Genomic DNA, 19776 nt, shown 5'->3' with positions numbered 1-19776 from the left:
CGTGAACATATATGTCTTAAATATCTTTAATGACGTCACCGTCATAGCAAAAATGACGACAACTAACTTCATGATTAAATATCTTTAATGACGTCACTGTCATAGCAAAAATGACGACAACTAACGTCATGACGTCAGTCGACACACAAACATGACGTCACCTGACAGACAGACAATTTATATATATATATATATATATATATATATATATATATATATATATATATATATATATATATATATATATATATATATATATATATATATATATATATATATACTAGCTGTTGGGGTGGCGCTTCGCGCCACCCCAACACCTAGTTGGTGGGGGCGCTTCGCGCCCCCCCAAGCTCCCCCGCGTGCGTAAGTCGTTACGCGTCATATTAGTTACGCGCCATTGTAGTTGTGTCCCTATGTCCCACCTGTGAATATAGATAGATATATATCTATCTATCTTCTTCTATTTATATAAAAATAAGTTGTCTGTGGATGTGTCTGTCTGTCGGGTGACGTCATGTTTGTGTGTTGACTGACGTCATGAAGTTAGTTGTCGTCATTTTTGTTATGACGGTGACGTCATTAAAGATATTTAAGACATGCGTTCACGTAGAAATCTATTACTGTTTAACTTTAAAATGACTGATGAACTTACAATGGCAACAGCCGAGGAAGATGCTCAAAGAGTCTATACCAAAAAACTTGCTGCTGATAGAGAAAGTAAGAAAAGAAAGCGTGCCAAGGAATCAAAAGAACAGCAAGGAAACAGGCTTGAGGCTGATAGAGAAAGTAAGAAAAGAAAGCGTGCCGAGGAATCAAAAGAACAGCAAGGGAACAGGCTTGAGGCTGATAGAGAAAGAAAGAACAGAAAGCGTGCCGAGGAACTACCAGAGCAACATGAAACCAGACTTGCTCCTAAAAGAGAAAGTGAAAAAAGAAGGCGTGCCGAGGAATCACAAGAACAGCAAGAAATCAGGCTTGCTGCTGATAGAGAAAGTAAGAAAAGAAAGCGTGCCGAGGAATCAGAGCAACCTGAAAGTTATCGCCTGGCATTCAGGTACAGCCCAGTCGATGATTATAGCTTGAGTAGATGTGTTCAAATCGAGACTATGTCTAAAATTTGTCCCTATTGCAAGGCCTTGAAATTCAATGGTGAAACAATGGGAATGTGTTGCACCTCAGGGAAAGTTAAACTTCCTCTATTGGCTGCACCAACAGAGCCATTGAAGACTTTCCTTACTGGAACTACGTCAGAATCTAAGCGTTTTTTGTCAAAAATCAGAAAATATAACTCATGTTTCCAAATGACGTCGTTTGTAGCCCAAATCGAAAATCCAGATCAATTTATGTCTACTTTCAAAGTAAAAGGGCAAATTTATCATAGAGCAGGATCCCTTCTACCATTCTCAGGCGAGAATCATAAATTTTTACAATTGTACTTCATCAGTGATAGAAATTCTGAATTGAATGCACGTTGCAAAATTTCTCCCAAAGTTGAAAGGACAATCTTTTCCCAATTGCAACATCTTTACCACGAAAATAATAATTTAGTATGTCTGTTCACAACAGCCATCGATTTGATGCCTACTGATATGCATAAAATTCTTATTTCCGCTGACAAAACGCCTCCTGGCAAACATGTGAGTAGATAGAATGCTCCAACTATCGACAAAGTGGCAATCGTTATGGTCGGTGATCAGTTTTTACCTCGAGATATTATTCTTCATAAGCGAAACGCTCAGTTGTTAAGAATTGCTGAAATTTCACCAATACGTCGTTGATATGTATGCTAAAATTGAATCAGAACGTTTGCTATATATCCACCTGAATCAGACCAAGCTCCGCTCTGAACAATACATTCATTTGCGAGATGCAGTTGTAAATGACGGTAATACCACAAACGTCGGAAGATTAACAATTTTTCCTTCATCATATGCTGGCAGTCCCCATCATATGCATGAATATGCTCAAGATGCTATTGCGTATGTTCTTCTCTATGGTCGTCCAGAATCATTTATTACATTTACATGTAATCAATCTTGGGACAAGATACAGCAGCTTTTACTTCAAGGACAATCGACGGTTCATAGACATGACATTACGGCCCGTGTCTTCTGCTAAAAGTTGAAATCACTGATAAACTACATAGTAAAACTTGAAAAGTTTTTAAGTTCGTTAAAAACATATATATATATACTAGCTGTTGGGGTGGCGCTTTGCGCCACCATGATGCATAAGCTCCTGAATTATAACTCTCTCCTTAAAATGAGCTATTTCAACTTGACCAGTCTGCCAGAGCTAGGGGGCATAGTCGGAAACTGTATCAGAAGAGAGCTGCCACTAGACTACGCAATAACTTCTTCACTTACAGAATAGTGAGTTTGAGGAATTCTCTCACTGAAAAAGTGGTCACTACCCCCAGCACTGCTGCCTTTAAAAGAGCCGTTGATGGAGAATGGTCATCAGATCCCTGGCGAACTGAGTGGGATGCCGTTGAGACGTCCAACAATCATCATCACTAACCAGCAATTCTACAGGATTTAATCCTTATTTTGCTGGATAATGCGATTTAAGGTAATAATGACTGGGGTACAAGGAAATGGGGTAAAATTTTGAGTTTACAATAAATAAGGTTCTTCTGGGTCCCATCCAATGTACCAGGCACTGAGGCAACAAGTGTCAATACCAACACAGGGTAGGGATGGGGTATGGGACTACAAAATAAATGTTTACAGTTTTGTGTTTTTGAATTGTTGTGATTCTCATTGTAACATGTTAAGTAAGTAAGTAAGTACTTATATTACCCAAAAAATCAATAAAATTACATCAGAGTATGAATGGAAAAAGAAAAAAAAATCACACTACAAACATAACCATAAGTATATACACATTATGTACACTAACAAAACTACTGACACATGATAGCTAGCCATGGGTTCGTCCTTCCCTTAGCCTTTTCCAGGAAATTTTCTATGACCTGGTTAATGCAAACTGTTGGATCAGACACTCTGTAATTACACATGATATAGAAGTTCCTCATCCATGGAGGAAGTCTCAGAAGGAACTTTGCAAATTGAAAAAACAGAACTCTTACTTTTGTACACTGGGTGGAGAAACAAACATTTCCAAAAAGGTGCTATATACAGTACATGTGGGAGGGCAATGGCATTATACCACAATGCAAGATATCTACAGCAGAACTGATGCCTGTTACGAATGATTGATCTGTAAGCAATCTTGATTTAGCCTCTACATGTCATACAAGCAACATTCCTGTAGAGTAGACGCTTTGACCAATTGGTAAACCAAGGTAGGTAATGCTCTCACATGGCTTAACAGCTGAATCACCTTATGGAATCTCTTCCTCATAATACCCACCTTGAATAACAGTATGGCCAATTTAGACATATTAAATGATAAACCTACTTTATTATATTCCCTACTAAAAAAACATCAAAATTCTTTGATAGTCAATTGGCAGACCTGTTCAAATTAAGTAGGTCATCAGCATACATTATCAACAAAATGTTGATCCCTTCTGAAACACAAGATGTGGCTATCTAGGCTTGTGCCAGCAGAACACTATTGTTATACAAACTCAGAGACATAATTGAACCTTGCCTGACCCCTTTACAAACTGGTACAACAATAGATTCAGCCGGACTTGATGGTATTTTGATTTGTGCTCTAAGGTTATTGTACAAATAATGCTCTGACAATACACAGATTTAGCCCTTGTTTGTATGCTTCAAAAAGGATCTGCATATGTACCAACAAGTCAAATGCCAGGCTTACATCAAAAGAACCAACAACTTATGGATCACCCTTTGCCTCAGAATCAGAAAAATAGCAAGAAGAGCAAACAGAGCATCAGCACAACCAAGACCTACTGTAAAGCCAAACTGGTTTGGCATTTGGCAACTGTTTCTAACATTTGACAATATTAGCATTTCAAAAAGCATACATAAAACTGGCAACACAGTAACTGGGCAAGAGGAGGAACAAGAGTTAGCTGGCTCCCCGTTTTTCAGGATGTCCTCTACAGAAAATGTTGGGCACAATACCGACTACAAATATGATCTGGTGCAATAATGTTAAAATTTCATACAAAAGACAAGTACTATTCATAAGCTGAAATGTACACAAACCATCAACTCAGCACAATTTTTTCTTTTTCCAATTGGAATTGCTTCTGATTGGTATTTGTTGCTTTGATTTGTTGTGGTTCTTGATTTTGGTTATCTTCTAACCAATGATTTCATCATAATTCATTTTCAAATCAATAAATACCAACCAAAAGCAATTTCCTTAAAATCCATGGTACATATGATAGAAATTTTACAAGAGTTGGAAGAAGTTGCTGTTTTTATTGTCATTAGCAATTGTTTTGCTGAGAGGGCTATGTCCAATCATGATTAGAGAACTACTGCAGTTAAACCCAACTGATATTTTTTTTCTATTTGTTGTCTTCTTTTTACTATAATAATATTCATCTGATAATCAGTTTTTCACATAGGTATATATATTTCCAATTCAGTTTATTAGATCTAGCCAAAAATTCTTAATTTTCCCTCTTTCTTCCAAAAGAAGCATGATTTTTCTTAAGTTGAGGTAGGGGTATGAAGTACTCAGTAGATCTAGCAAGCAGCTAGAGTGTATGAACTGTAAATAAGAAGGAACTTGGGTCAAAAGTAACTAAAAATCTGAAAAAGATGAAACCAGTTAATAGCCTATATCAATGAATTGGTTTTTACTGACTTCTAATATAAAACTTGCCAAGTTTAATGTTAGCCTATTTATTAAGAGCTAAAAGACTGAGAAAATGGCAAGCAATTATGATAAAAATAACACTATTAGATTCAACATATCAGAGAGCCTACATGTAGATGTTTTCAGCTTTTATCTACAAAATTCAAAATTTTGCATTTTTTTCCCAAAAGAAAGTCCACAGATGTACAGTTATTTGCTGTTGTTTCCCCAAGGGGTGATGGGGCAAAACTTATTGGTTCAATACCCAGGGTATTAGAGATTGAGAGGACTACAGTCCTAGAAGATTGAGAGGACTCAATCAAAGGCCCTGAAATTTGCCTACATGACAAGTCTATACCTATTGAAATTTTGACAAAACAAAATTTTACCTTAATTTTCAGTTACCAGTTGCCTTTTCTCTACCTTTAATTCTGAAAATGCAATTCCTATTATTTGAGTAGAATTCTGAGCCACATCAATGTTTTTTTTTTCAAAATTTAGGAAATGTATTTGTATATCTTTAAAACCTCATAAATTGGGATTGAGCAAAGTTGTGAAGCTGAAAACAATTATGTCATACTTCATTCAAGCAGAAGATCTATTTTGCAAGGTTTCACTTTTATAACACACATATTTTAGCCTTTAGACTCATCCCTGAAAGTTTCATTTTCCTAACCTAACCCCTTTCCAAGATAGCCAAAAGTCAATCAACTAGAATTTTACCAAAGATTGAGCTGCATGGGATAACTTTTCTTCCAAATTCAAACGTTATAAATCAGAAGTTTTCCAAAATTGTAGGCTAGTTAGCCAATCAAAACTATCCTAATTTTAACTTGCTTATTGGCCAATCCCAATTATCTAAACATATATATCTAATATTCAAGATCAGGAGCCTGTTTTCTCTGTGTAAGAACAATATTTTTAAATCAGTGTGTCTGTTCAAGATTAGACATTGGCTCAGTGGCCCACCCAGTAGTAGGGTTTACCCTACTTCCATTCTAAGCAGTCGAGACTAGATGAAGTTAAGTTTCACCAAAGTGACTTTGCCTTTGGTTACTTGATCATGACCATTAGCTTGACTGCTAATGTCCACTTAGCCTTGAGTCTAAACTTGCTAGAAATTTCTTAAAAGTATCTATTGACCATCTTCCCTTCTGATTAAAATGGCTTCCGATAAGTGAATAAACTACCTTTATTTTGGTACATCTCAAAAATGATACTAAGGCAGTACCATTTACTTTTGCAAGAGCTGGCAGTAAAATTAATCCGCTTTTAATCTATTTCTTCTTGAAATTAGAGTTGCGTTCGAATCGACTCGAAAAAGTCAACTTAAAAGTTGACTTTTTTCTCTGCTGCCGTTTTATTTAGTAAAAAGTTGACCTAGAAAGTCAACACAGAATTGCGAATCGAACGCTTCAATGGCGAAAAATTTAGAAATATGAAATTGTTTAGTCTAAAGAAAAGACAAGGAAATTGTTAATAGGCCTAGTGGAAATAATCTTAGCTTTTCAGTGACCTGTAAGTAATCTTATGCATATTCCTTAGGATTTAAAGGGTTTTTGGTGTTCTAGGCCTATCTTGCATAGGCTAAGCTTAATAAGGAATGAAAAGAAAAATTTTATGTTGTTAAAAACGTTGATTCCCAGGAAGGCAGCTATCACATTGGTGAGTTATTCTAATATTACCAAATCTAACAGGCTTAGTTTCTAAACCAACCTATAATTTTAGTTGAAAAAATTAAAAATTATAGGTTGGTTTGTAACTTTATATTATAGGTTAGTTAAAAACTAAAAATTATTGGCTTCTTTTCCCAGTAAAATTGGTGCAAACAGTATTACTGGCTTTCAAATAAAGTGAATATACCACTCCATGCCCTTTTTTATTCTCTTTATAAATATAATAATTGCTTCTACCACAAATTCAGATTTAAGCACTTTTTGACCTCTTAAAAATGACCTATATGTGGGGTCATTACAAATCTGTAATAGCTTAGAAACAAATTTGGGCTATATATTTGTACATCAAGGGGTGGGGGGTAAAGCATAGCATATATTAAATACGTAAACTAACCATTGGTGTATTTTTTTATGTTTGTGCTGTTGCACTGGTGATTTCTCTTCTCATTAAAATTCAATGTGCACAAACACATAAAAAAATATGGCAAAGATTAGTTTACTTATTTAATATATGCTATGCTTTACCCCCACCCCCCCTGATGTGCAAATATATAGCCCAAATTTGTTTCTAATCTATTACAGATTTTTTATACCCCATATTTAGGTCATTTTTAAGAGGCCAAAAATTGTTTAAATCTGAATTTGCAGTAAAAGCAATTATTATATATGTAAACAGCATTAAAACAGGCATCAAGTGGTATATTCACTTTATATGAAAGCCAGTAATACTGTTTGCACCAATTTTACCCTTTTCCCTAGTTATATAGTCTGTATTCATTGAGATTGCTGTTTAAACTAGATTTTTAACATAAAGTAGGGGCAAAATTTTACTTTGGCTACTTTTGACCATCTTTGAAAGAGGTTAGGTTAGGAAAATGAAACTTTCGGGGATGTGTCTGCAGGCTGAAGTATGTCCCAGGAAAGTATTTTGAAGTACCTACCTCCATTTCTTTTCCCTCTAAATGGTCCTGAAATTTTGGGTTATCAGTTTTTTTTTTCTCTGGCTTTAGTTCTGAAAAGACAATTCCTGTTGATTTGCCATACTGTTGTTGCCATAACACTGGGTTTTCTAAATTTAGAAATAATCTTTTATGCCACCTCACTATAGGTTAAATATTTGGCAGATATTATTTATTCTCCATGAATTTTTTTTTATTGGATTTCATATGATGTCAGTTGCTTTCTGTTAAACATACATTTATTTTTAAAAATCAAGCTTCTTTTGAGAAAAAATTTGAATTATTTTTCTCTGAAAAATATCACTGAAATATAAAGTGATATAAAATATGAGAAATATATGAGTGATATAAATATCACTGAAATTTTCTCTGAAATATCACTGAAAGGGGATAGGTTAGGAAAATGAAACTTTAAGGGATGGGTCTACAGGCTAAAGTATGTCCTGGGAAGATATTTCAAAGTACATATCTCTACTCGTTCTTGCTCTAGAGCACCCTGACCCTTGATGACCTTCAAAAATAGGCTATCTGTGTTATAAAAGTGAAACCTTACAAAATAGATCTTCTGCTGAAATGAAGTACAACAAAGTTGTTCTCAGCTTAACAACTTTGCTCAATCCCAACTTATAAGGTTTTAAAGATATGAAAAAACATTTCCTAAATTTTGAAAAAAAAAATGTTGATATGGCTCAGAATTCTACTTAAATAAAAGGAATTGAATTTTCAGAACTAAAGGCAGAGAAAAAGCAAATGGTACCTGAAAATTAAGGTAAAATGTTGTTTTGTCAAAATTTCAATAGGTATAGACCTGTCATGGAGTCAAATTTTAGGGCTCTCTAGAGGGAGAAGAAGTGGAGGTGGGTACTTTAAAATACCTTCCCAGGATATACTTTAGCCTATAGACCCATCCCTGAAAGTTTCATTTTCCTAACCTAACTTCTTTCTGAGATAGCAAGAAGTAACTCAACTAGAATTTTACCTTTTATCTGTCTGGTAAAAAACATCCTTCAAATTTTAGATATGCTCTAATTATACAGGGGCAAAAAAATTGCTTTTTAAAATTGCCATTATGAGGTAAGATATTAGCTAAAATGCCTGTATAAAGCAAACTAGCCTACCTAGGGAGTCAAAACACTTGAATTTGCTTACTGCTTCTTCAACAGTGGCAAAAGGTCTGACAATGAGTAAAGTATGGAATTTAAGTCAGAAACGCCTTTTATGCTTTTTCTATTCTCAACAAAATAAAACACAAATCCCATGTTGACTTGCACAAAAACCTCAAGATAAGTTGTAGTAATTGGTCCTTTAGCCTGATGTAGCTGCTATTTGCTGCTATGAGTGCATAGTTTATAATGGGAGCTTAAAATTGTCTTGGCAAGCTGCATGGTTGAGTATACAACCCTCTAGGCTATACTCTCTTTCTTTATGTGCATATTATTGTTTAAAAATGATCAAGCTTCACATTAATCTCCTTTCATGACCTATAGTTGAAATTTGCTAGGGAAATATTTATTCCACTAAAAACTCACCACCTATTTTTGAACTTCAATTATACAGCCCTGTTTTTTTTTTACCCCCCTTAAGCCTGTATCCAGTTTCTGATAGCCATTTAAATTTCATTTTGTCTGTTGCTCATTTCTTGTCAATATTACTGAGGGGTCACAGATAAGCACTAGAGTCCTCATTGATAAATAATATGTGCTTGTATATATATAGCTTGTTGCTACTTATTTTTCTCTGGGAATACAATGTTTGATGTGGCATAAACCAAAGAAAGGACCTGTAGGCCTAGAGAAAAATATGTTAAGAAAACCGATTTTTATAATTGCACAATAATTATAGCTTACATAATTTTACATGCAGTCCTGCTCTACTTTACCCCCAACCCTCCTAATATAGAAATATATAGATGAAGTTACATGTTACCTGTTGATTCTGCCAATCTATCCCTCAACCTTTAACTCCCTGTTAATTGAAGCAATTGCAACAAAGCAAGAATGGCAGAAAAGGTAACAGGTGACAGAATACATTGGAACTACATAATTTTGGCTATATATTTACACATTAGGTAGGTTGGAGGTAAATTATAGTATAAAGATGCATGTTTTTCCCTTTGGTATGTAGGCTAAGTAGAAGATCACTTGTACCTGATGCTGTCCCTGTTGTTTTTAATTGGATTGGAAACATCCAAAGAAAGTTTCCGAAAAGGAAAGGTGAGATTGCCCAAAAGTGAGATTGAATTTGTCAAAGCTTGGAGGTTTGCCCCTTCAGTCTGTTTAAAGGAAAATGGATTCATAATTGAAGCTTTGTTCATTTCAATCTTAAGGGTGACCAATATTTGTGACAATTCATTAAATGGTTGTAAAGGGATACTTTTGTTTATTCATTAGTCTTCTTTGTTTTCTAACAGTTTTTTTTTAATCTTTAAATTGATATCCATTTCTTACAAATTTTTATTGATACCAGAGGTCCATTTGCAAGTTTTCACCTACTTTGTAATCCCTGGTCTCACAATTACATTTAAATTTACTGAAGCTAGGACACACAGAACTCCTATCTATTTAAAGAAAATCAATGGATATAAGTAGGTTTTATTGTATTTAAGCCCTAGGGCCATGGCAATTAAAAACAAAATAAAGGAGATTAACTTTAAAATACTTGACATTAAATAAGTATAATAGCCACAAAGAAAAACAAATAACAAAATTATACTTCTGTGTTCAGTTGCCAACCTGAGCAACTGTCATAAATTTTTAAATCTTGCAGAACATTCACCCCCATTACATTCACAAGCTATCTCTCATGACCCACAAATTTGTCCATACATCCACATTTCAGGGAAATGGAAGGACCATCACACTGGTATTCTTCATTTCTACTTATATTTAATGGGTTTGCAAGAAAGTTTCCATGGCTAAGTCAGTAGGCCAGTAAAGGACCTGGTGGTCCTTTAGCCAGGTAGTGCAATAGGAAGCTAAGGACCAGCCAGCCTATTCTCTTGTATGCCCTTCCTCCTTACTGTCCCTAGATTTCCATCTGTACTCATTTAAAGTTGGGCCAATTCTAGCTGAGGTTAGTCATATCACCAACCCCTATCCAAAACCAAATAAACTCGCAATGCCAGGAATTAAACCTATACATCTTGGACAAAGCGTTCCAACCCAAAGTGCCTACCACTTAGCAAGGAACACAAATTTGACCAGAGAACAATAATTATTTGAAAAAAATTGCTATAGTTGTCCCACTACTGTTCTATAAATGCTATAGGCCCATTTTATTTACACAAATCAATTTAAGACAGGTATCAACAAAACTCCATCAGGGATTGTATTTGCTTAAAATACAATCAAGCTATGTGAATGCTCAGCTTTGTGATATTCTAGTCTTGAAATAATAAAAAAAGAGAAAATTTATATTTTCTATTTATTTTTCACCAACTCATTTGTGACAGCCAAATGCCCATGGTTGGCTTAGAACCTCTCTAAATGCTCTGCAACAGCAGGAATTAAAAAAAAATATACTAATCAGCATTAAACTGTCCCTTAAATTTGAACACGTGTATTTAATTTGAAAATGATGCTACTGCTAGTCAAGTTACTGTGCTGTTCCCACTGGCTCTACTGCAGTTAAAAAAATGGGCAGTTCCCACGCAGTAACTGCAGTTACTGAAAAACCATCAGCTGGAACACACCCATTAGCAATTATATCTGTATATTATATCAATTATATATCTTATATTATATTATTATATTATATATATATACATAAGCAATTATATCAATTATATCTGTAAAGAACATACAAAAAGGCATCAAGTAGTATATTCACTTTATTTTTAAGTCAAAATATGAAAAAAAAACAAAAAATTTACTCCCGACCTGCCTAATATGCTAATATATAGCCAAAATTTTAAATGTATTTTGCCACCTTTTAGCCTACTTATTTTTCCAGTTCTTGTTTTGCCACAGTTGCTTCAATTATCAGGTACTATGGTTGAGGTATAGATTGGCAGAATCAATAGGAAATATGCAATTTCAGCCTTAGATTTCCATATTAGGAGGGTTGGTGCTAAAGTAAAGCAGAGCTGCATACTTCTCTAGTGCTTAAGTATGACCCCTTAGCAATATTGACAAGAAATGAGTAACAGAAAAAATTCAATTTGGACTAAATGGCAATCAGGAACTGGATACAGGCTAAAGGGGGCCAAAAACAGGGCTGTATAATTGGAGTTCAAAGAACTCCAATTATACAGTGATTTAAAAAAAAATCACTGTATATAAGTGATTTTTTAGTCAACTAAACGCTTCCCTTGCTAATTTAGGACTTTAAATTGATTAGCCTACTGGAATTTACCTATCCTATGCAATTGAAATATTTTACCTTTCCAGAGCATTAAGACAATCCATCACAATAAAAAAAAAAAAAATATCAAAGGCATCTTGAATGGAATGACTAAAAGAAGACAAATGAAAATCACAATTTGCAATCTAACAATTAAACTTCTGGCCACACAAATTGTATTAGGATACCCAGCTCTGAAATAATTGCTCAAGTAGCTTTGCAGTAACTTTAACTAATATTGCAATAACTTTATAAGTTTTTTCTTAACCATTTTATTATCTACCTATCCCCCCACCCAGTAAAATATAAAACCCACCCACCCACACAAGAAAAAAGCCAGTTTTAACAAGGATAATAACATAGTTTCTAAGTCTATTTTAGTGCAACCTACCCAACAACAAAAAATCTGGCTCAATAACTCACCACACTGGTACACAAAAGTGGTGCCTTCATCCTGGATCCATCTGAACACATACTCCATGATTACCTATAATTGAAACTTTTGCCCTCTTTCCGAGTTAACTTGAGACGAACGTACAAAATGTAAAAGTTGTTAAAAGTCAACTTTTTATTAACTTTCAGTCAACTTTTACAAATCGAACGCTAAAAGTTAACTCGGAATCACAAATAAAACGTCAGAATGCTGGTTTCAGTCAACTTGGAATGTGATTCGAACGCAACTTAGCTCTGCTAAAAACACCTGAGTTGCGTTTGATTCACTTTTCAAGTTGACTGAAACCAGCATTTTAACGTTTTATTTGCGATTCTGAGTTAACTTCTAGCGTTCGATTTGTAAAAGTTGACTGAAAGTTAATGAAAAGTTGACTTTTAACAACTTTTACATTTTGTACGTTCGTCTCAAATAAACTCGGAAAGAAGGCAGAAGTTTCAATTATAGCTAATCATGGAGTATGTCTTCAGATTGATCCAAGATGTAGGCACCACTTTTGTGTACCAGTGTGGTGAGTTATTTAGCTTGATTTTATGTTGTTAGGTAGGTTGCACTAAAATAGACTTAAAAACTATGTTATTAGCCCAGTTAAAACTGGTTTTTTTCCTGTGTAGGTGGGTGGTTTTTTTCTTATACTGGGTGGGTGGGATAGGTAGATAATAAAATGGTTAAGAAAAATCTTATAAAGTTATTGCAATATTAGTTAAAGTTACTACTAAGCTACTTGAGCGATTATTTCAGAGCTGGTTATCCTAATACAATTTGTGTGGCCAGAAGTTTAATTGTTAGATTGCAGATTATGATTTTCATATGTCTTCTTTTAGTCATTCCATTCAAGATGCTTTGGATATTTTTTTATTGTGATAGATTGTCTTAATGCTCTGAAAAGGGAAAATATTTCAATTGCATAGGATAGGAAAATTTCAATAGGCTAATCAATTTAAAGTCCTAAATTAGCAAGGGAAGTGTTTACTTCACTAAAAAATAACTTGTATACAGTGATTTTTTAAGATTCACTGTATAATTGGAGTTCTTTGAACTCAAATTATACAGCCCTTTTTTTGGCCCCCTTTAGCCTGTATCCAGTTCCTGATTGCCCATTTAGCCTAAATTTCATTTTTTCTGTTACTCATTTCTTGTCAATATTACTAAGGTTTCATAGTTAAGCTCTTGAGAAGTCATTGTTAAACAACATGTGCTTATGTAGCCTATTTTTAGCTTATTGCTACTTATTCTTCTCTGGGTATACAATGCTTATGTGGTAAAAGCCAAGAGAAGGACCTGTAGGCCTATAGAAGAAAACCTGTTAAAAAAAAGGTGACTCTTTATTATTAACATAATAATTAAAGCTAATATGTTCTATATGCAACCCTGCTCTACTTTAGCCCCAACCCTCCTAATATGGAAATCTAAAGCTGAAATTATATTTCCTATTGATTCTGCAAATCCATCCCTCAACCCTAGTACCTGAGAATTGAAGCAACTGTGGCAAAAGAAAAACAAGTAGGCTAAAAGGTGGCAGAATACATTGAAAATATATAAATTAGGCTATATATTTGCAAATTAGGCAGGTTGGGAGTAATTTTTTTTTTGTTTACATTTTGACTTACAAATAAAGTGAATATACCACTTGATGCCTTTTTGTATGTTCTTTACAAGTATAATAATTGCTTATATTGCTAATTCAAACTTAAGCACTTTTTGACCTAAGCTAACAGATTTTCAAGAGCTCAAAAAGCACTTAAATTTGAACTTGCAATTGAAGCACTTGTTATGTTTGTAAAGAACACAATACAAGGCATCAAGGGGTATGTTCACTTTATAAGTCAAATATATGAACAACAAAAAAATTACCAATTATTAGCATAGAGTTGCATAATTTTCTCCTGGGTATGTAGGCTAAATGGGAGGTCACTTACACCTAATCCTGTCCCTACTGTTTTTACTTGGTTGGAAGAAAAATCCAAAGAAAGTTCCTATTGAAAAGGAAAGAGCCCAAAAGTGAGATTGAATTTGTCATAGCTTGGAGGTTTGCCCCTTCAGTCTATTTAAAGAAAACAGATTCATAACTGAAGCTTTGTTAATTTCAATCTTAAGGGTGACCTACATTTGTGACACTTCATTAAATGGTTGTAAAGGGATACTTTTATTTATTTGTCTTTTTTTCTACATGAATGCTTTTTTGAATCTTTAAATTGATATACATTTCTTACAAATTAATTAGTCACACCACAGTTCCATTTACAACTTTTGACCTACTTTGTAACCCCTGGTCTCAAAATTGCATATAAATTTATTGAAGCTAGGAAACATAGAACTCCTGTCTGTTATTCCTAAGGCAATGACTCCTGTCTGTTAACACTAAATTCCTAAGGCAATGGCAATTAAAACAAAACAGTGAAGATTAACATTAAAATACTTGATAATACATAAATATAACAATCACAAAGAAAAACCATTTGCAAAATTTTACTTTTGTGCTCAGTTGCCAACCTGAGCAATTGTCTCAAATTTTTAAACCTTGCAAAACATTCACAAGCCATTTCTTATGACCTACACTATTGTCTATACATCAACAATTCATTGAAAAGGAAGGCCCACCTTACTGGCATTCTTTCCTTTGTACTTATATTTAATGGGATTAAAAAAAAGCATCTATGGCCAAGTCAAAAGCCCAGTAAAGAACCAGGTGGTCCTTTAGCCAGGAAGCTAGGGACCAGTTATCCTATGCTTTTGCAAGCCCTTCCTGCTTACTGACCCTAGATTTCTCTAGGTAACCTTTCAAGGTTGGGCCAGTTCTGGCTCAACCTACACAGTCAAATCACTGACCATTGTCCCAAACCAAATAAACTGGTAATGCCAGGAATTAAACCTGTGCCCTTTGGACAAAGTATTCTCAACCTAGAGTGCCAGCCACTTAAGCAGGAACACAAACGTAACCAGAAAAAAAAATTATTTGAAAAAAGAAAATATTGGAAAAAAAACAACTCAAGTCATAGTTCCTACCATTTTTCACTGCTGTCCCATAAACAATATCTATTTTATTTAGACAAATTAATTTTGAGACATGTATCAACAAAACTCCCATCAGGGATTGTATTTACTTAAAATACAAATAGCAATATGAATGCTCAGTTTTGTGATATTCTAGTCTTGAGATAATAAAAAAAGAAAAATTATATGTTCTATTTGTTTTCCACCAGCTCACTTGAGCAAAATCATTTGTGACAAAAATATACCCATGGTTGGCTTAAAATCCCTTTAAAATGCTTTAAACAGAAGGAATTTTAAAAACAATTATACTGATCAGCAAGAAGAATATTAAAATAACTCTCTAAACTTGGCACTTTTTAAGACAATTTTTTAGCTGTGCAAATGCAAAACTTTAATAGTGTCCTAATGTATTCTAAAAAAAATAATATTAAAATGTGTCAGTTGTATTTTGATAGAAACTGCCTCAAAAACTTTTAGTTAAAATATATGAAATGAAGGGCCAGGCATTCCTTTACATTTTATGCAACATGTAAAAAGAAAAACAATTCAAATTTTTTATTTCACAAAAGAAGATTGATTTAAAAAAAAAATGTATTTTTAACAGAAAGCAACTGACATGAATGAAATGAAATAAAACAGAAATTCATGGAGAATAAATAATATCAGCCATATATTTAACCTACAATCAGGTGGCATAAAATATTATTTCTAAATTTAGAAAAACCCAGTGTTATTGCTTAAAGTTCTGTTAAATCAACAGGAATTGTCTTTTCAGAACCAAGGCCAGAGAGAAAGAAACTGATAACCAAAAATTGATGTAGCCAAAAATTTCAGGACCCTCTAGAGGAGAAAGAAGTGGAGGTAGGTACTTTAAATACTTTCCTGGGACATACTTTGGTTAATTTATAGCAAACAGTATTACTGGCTTTTGTATAAAGTGAATATACCACTTGATGCGTTTTTTTATGCTCTTTACAAATATAATAATTGCTTCAATTGGAAATTCAGATTCAAGCACTTTTTGACCTCTTAAAAATGACCTAAATATGGGGTATAAAAAAGGCTTAAAATATTTGTCTCAGGCTTTAAAACACTGGACTCAAACTTACCATTTCATTATGAATCCATTTTTTTAATGTTACATTATCCACAAGCAGTGATTTTCCACAATTAAATTGGATAAATAAATTTTATCAATGTTATGGTGCTTTCTTCTTCCTTGACAGCAAATTTTAAATAAAAGCATGCGTTTTGGGTTCAAATATGAAAGCTGGCTATTACAAATGACAGTTATACTGTTTGCTGTAAATTTAACTATATTAAATGCAGTAATGGTTAGTTTACATATTTAATATATGCTATGCTTTACCCCCACCCCCCTTATGTGCAAATACATAGCCCAAATCTGTTTCTAAACTATTACAGATTTGTGATTTCGAATATCTTATTATTTTGTAAAAAAAAATGACCAAAAACGCATGCTTTAATTGAAATTTCGGCAACAAGGAAGAAGAAAACACCATAATATTCAGTGCTTGTGGATAATATATCATTAAAAAAAATGGATTTATAATGAAACAGTAAGTTTGAGTTCAATGTTATAAAGTTTGAGACCAATGTTTTAAGCCTTTTTATACTCCATATTTAGGTCCTTTTTAAGAGGTCAAAAAGTGCTTAAAATATGAATTTCTGGTAGAAGCAATTATTATATTTTTAAAGAGCATAAAAAAACGCATCAAGTGGTATATTCATTTTATGCATAACCAGTAATACTGTTTGCTATAAATTTACCCATACTCTAGCCTCTAGACACATCCCTGAAAGTTTCATTTTCCTAACCTAACCTCTTTCAAAGATAGCCAAAAGTAGCTAAAGTAAAATTTTACCCCTACTTTATGTTAAAAATCCAGTTTAGACAGCAATCTCAATGAATATATACTATATAATATAGGCATTGACCTAACCATTCTAATTTTTTTCAACTAAAAATTATAGGTTGGTTTAGAAACGAGGCTTGTTTGATTTGGTAATATTTGAATAACTAACCAATGTGATAGCTGCCCTCCTAAAAACCAACATTTTTAACGACATAAAAATTTTCTTTTGGTTCCTTATTAAGTTTAGCCTATCCAAGATGGGCCTAGAACACCAAAAACCCTTTAAATCCTAAGGAATATGCATAAGATTCCTTACAGGTCACTGAAAAGCTAAGATTGTTTCCACTATTAACAGTTTCCCTGTCTTGTCTTTACGATTTCACATATCTAAATTTTTTGCTACTGAAGCGTTCGATTCGCAATTCTGTGTTGACTTTCTAGGTCGACTTCTTACTAAATAAAACGGCAGCAGAGAAAAAATTCAACTTTTAAGTTAACTTCTACGAGTCGAATCAAACGCAACTCTGTCCAACAGGCTCTCCCCGTGTTCTTTTACTTGTCCAATGGGATTTCCACTTATCGGGGTTTAACCCCTAAAAGATAACAACAAATACTTATCTGGCCAAGTGTCACTTGAAACGGCACGAATAACTACGAGAATAACCACATTTTTCGCATACAAAATAGCCTATATTATTGTTTTAATGCTATGTGAAGTTCTGACAAGGAAGAGGCTGGTGCTTCGGGCCTGTTTCAAATTTTACAGGCAAATACACCTTCAGCAATTATTTCAGAGCTGGGTAGCCTAATACAGTTTGTGTGGCCAGAAGTTTAATTGTGACCGTGTCCGAAATCTTATTTCACAAAGAATGCTGCATCGGGATGAAGGGTTAATTCTGAATACTCAGTCCGGAAGCTGTTTTCGTCATTTGTTCTATGAACCTCAAATCCCTACTCAACAGCAACTCAGTAGCAGGAGAAGAAACAGAAATCAACCATCAGATGGAAAACAGCTTCCATATAGCTCCTGACCACTTTGCTATTACTAAAGTACTGGACATTCTTTTGCTCTGTCTGATGGAGGAGGAATCTTTTCTCATACTCACTGTAACCTAGAAGTAAGTGTTTGCGCAACGGGTACAAACGATAACGTAAAACAACGAGGCACTTTCGTAATAACTAATAGAGAGTCATCTATAGTATTTTGATCCTCAAAAGTTACGGATAGCTTTATATTACCAGCTAGATTATATAAGATATCATTCCAAGTCTTGATCCATCACGATGTCTACGACTGAAAAGGATGAAGTTCAACTGGCTGCAAAGTCAAATTAGTCTCTTCTTTCGATATTATTTTGTTATTGTTGTTTTTTCAACGCTGAGGAATAGCCTTTGCTCATATGATTACTGATCGAGTTCTTCTTTGAACATAACGTTTTAAAAGCTTCGATAGGCTAACGATTTCAGCGTTTAACCGATAGCAAAGAAACAAAACCAAAGTGTTGTTATCGCAACACTTTATTCGGTGAAGCCGGACAAAGGTTGCCGCAACACTTCACGTTGCTCTGGCAACGTAGGTCTAGTTATTATAACATTGAAAAACAAGCAGAGTAGCGAAAGTTCTCGAATTTGTTGCAATTATATTTTACTAGCTGTTGGGGTGGCGCTTCGCGCCACCCCAACACCTAGTTGGTGGGGGCGCTTTGCGCTCCCCCAAGCCCCCCCGTGCGCGTAAGTCGTTACGCACCATATTAGTTACGCGCCATTGTAGTTGTGTCCCTGTGTACCACCTATGAATATAGATAGATTTATATATGTGTTTTGAACTACGTAAAACTTGCGAATATACAACATTCTTGGCTTTCCCATTGTCTGTGCATATACAAAGCTTTATGTACTTATAATGACGTCATATGCAAACGCTCTTTTTACAAACAAACAAACATGCATACACACAACTCGTTTTTATATAGATAGATAGATACAATACAAATTAACTGCGTAAAACTTGCGAATATACAACATTCTTCGCTGTCAAATTGTCTCTGCATATAAATAGATTGTCAGGTTTACCGACCCTCGAAGATGCAACGTACAATTGTCCATGGGAAAAACAATCAGTATTAAGATCTATACCACATTTTTCTAACGATTGACCTTGAGCTTTGTTGATGGTGATTGCAAATGCTAATCGACTTGGGAATTGCAATCTTTTAAACTGAAAAGGCAGATCTGTCATTGATGCAGTTACCCCAGTGTTGGTCATTCTCCAATAAATTCAGAGCTTGGCATGCACTACGGTAAGTGTCATGTATAGTACCGTTTACAGTTCTCAAATACTCAAAGGACGTCGGATCGGGTACATTCACCAAAAGCAGGAGTAGAAAGAAGCATTCATGTTGATTGGGGTGAACGGTGTAGAGTCTTCCTATCGTGGTATCTTTGAAGATGGTAGGTTGGCAGTCGACTGACTTACCCTGTTTTCGACGTTCAAATACTTTATTTTTAGTGTCCAACGTGTAATACGAAGACACTTCAGTATACAGCAGTTTTTTCGCAAAAGAATCATTTTTGCATAGCGAAAAGAAAGCAGTTAACTTTGTATCCGGTGGATTCAGGGCTCTTTGTAGCACGTTGGATTCCGAAAAATAAACACGTTGACCATTCTGTAAATGTCTTGGATATTCTTCCTTATCTCAATTTAGGGCATTTTGCCGATACACGGTCAAAAT

General features: G+C 34.4%; 1 protein-coding gene across 5 annotated transcripts in view; it reads left to right on the top strand.

Moving 5' to 3' along the window:
• The first annotated feature begins 12592 nt into the window (after window positions 1-12592).
• Window positions 12593-19776, top strand: part of LOC136030566 (uncharacterized) — a 78473-nt gene continuing 71289 nt past the window's right edge. For all 5 annotated transcript variants that reach the window (XR_010618341.1, XR_010618340.1, XR_010618343.1 and 2 more), the window contains exons 1-2: window positions 12593-12684; window positions 15943-16028. The gene's annotated coding sequence lies outside the window, so the exon portion shown is untranslated. The remainder of the gene's footprint in view (window positions 12685-15942; window positions 16029-19776) is intronic.

The sequence above is a fragment of the Artemia franciscana genome, chromosome 8 (assembly GCF_032884065.1).
Source record: "Artemia franciscana chromosome 8, ASM3288406v1, whole genome shotgun sequence".
In the NCBI taxonomy this organism is placed as follows: Eukaryota; Metazoa; Arthropoda; class Branchiopoda; order Anostraca; family Artemiidae; genus Artemia; species Artemia franciscana.
This window is presented reverse-complemented; position numbering and strand designations above follow the sequence as displayed.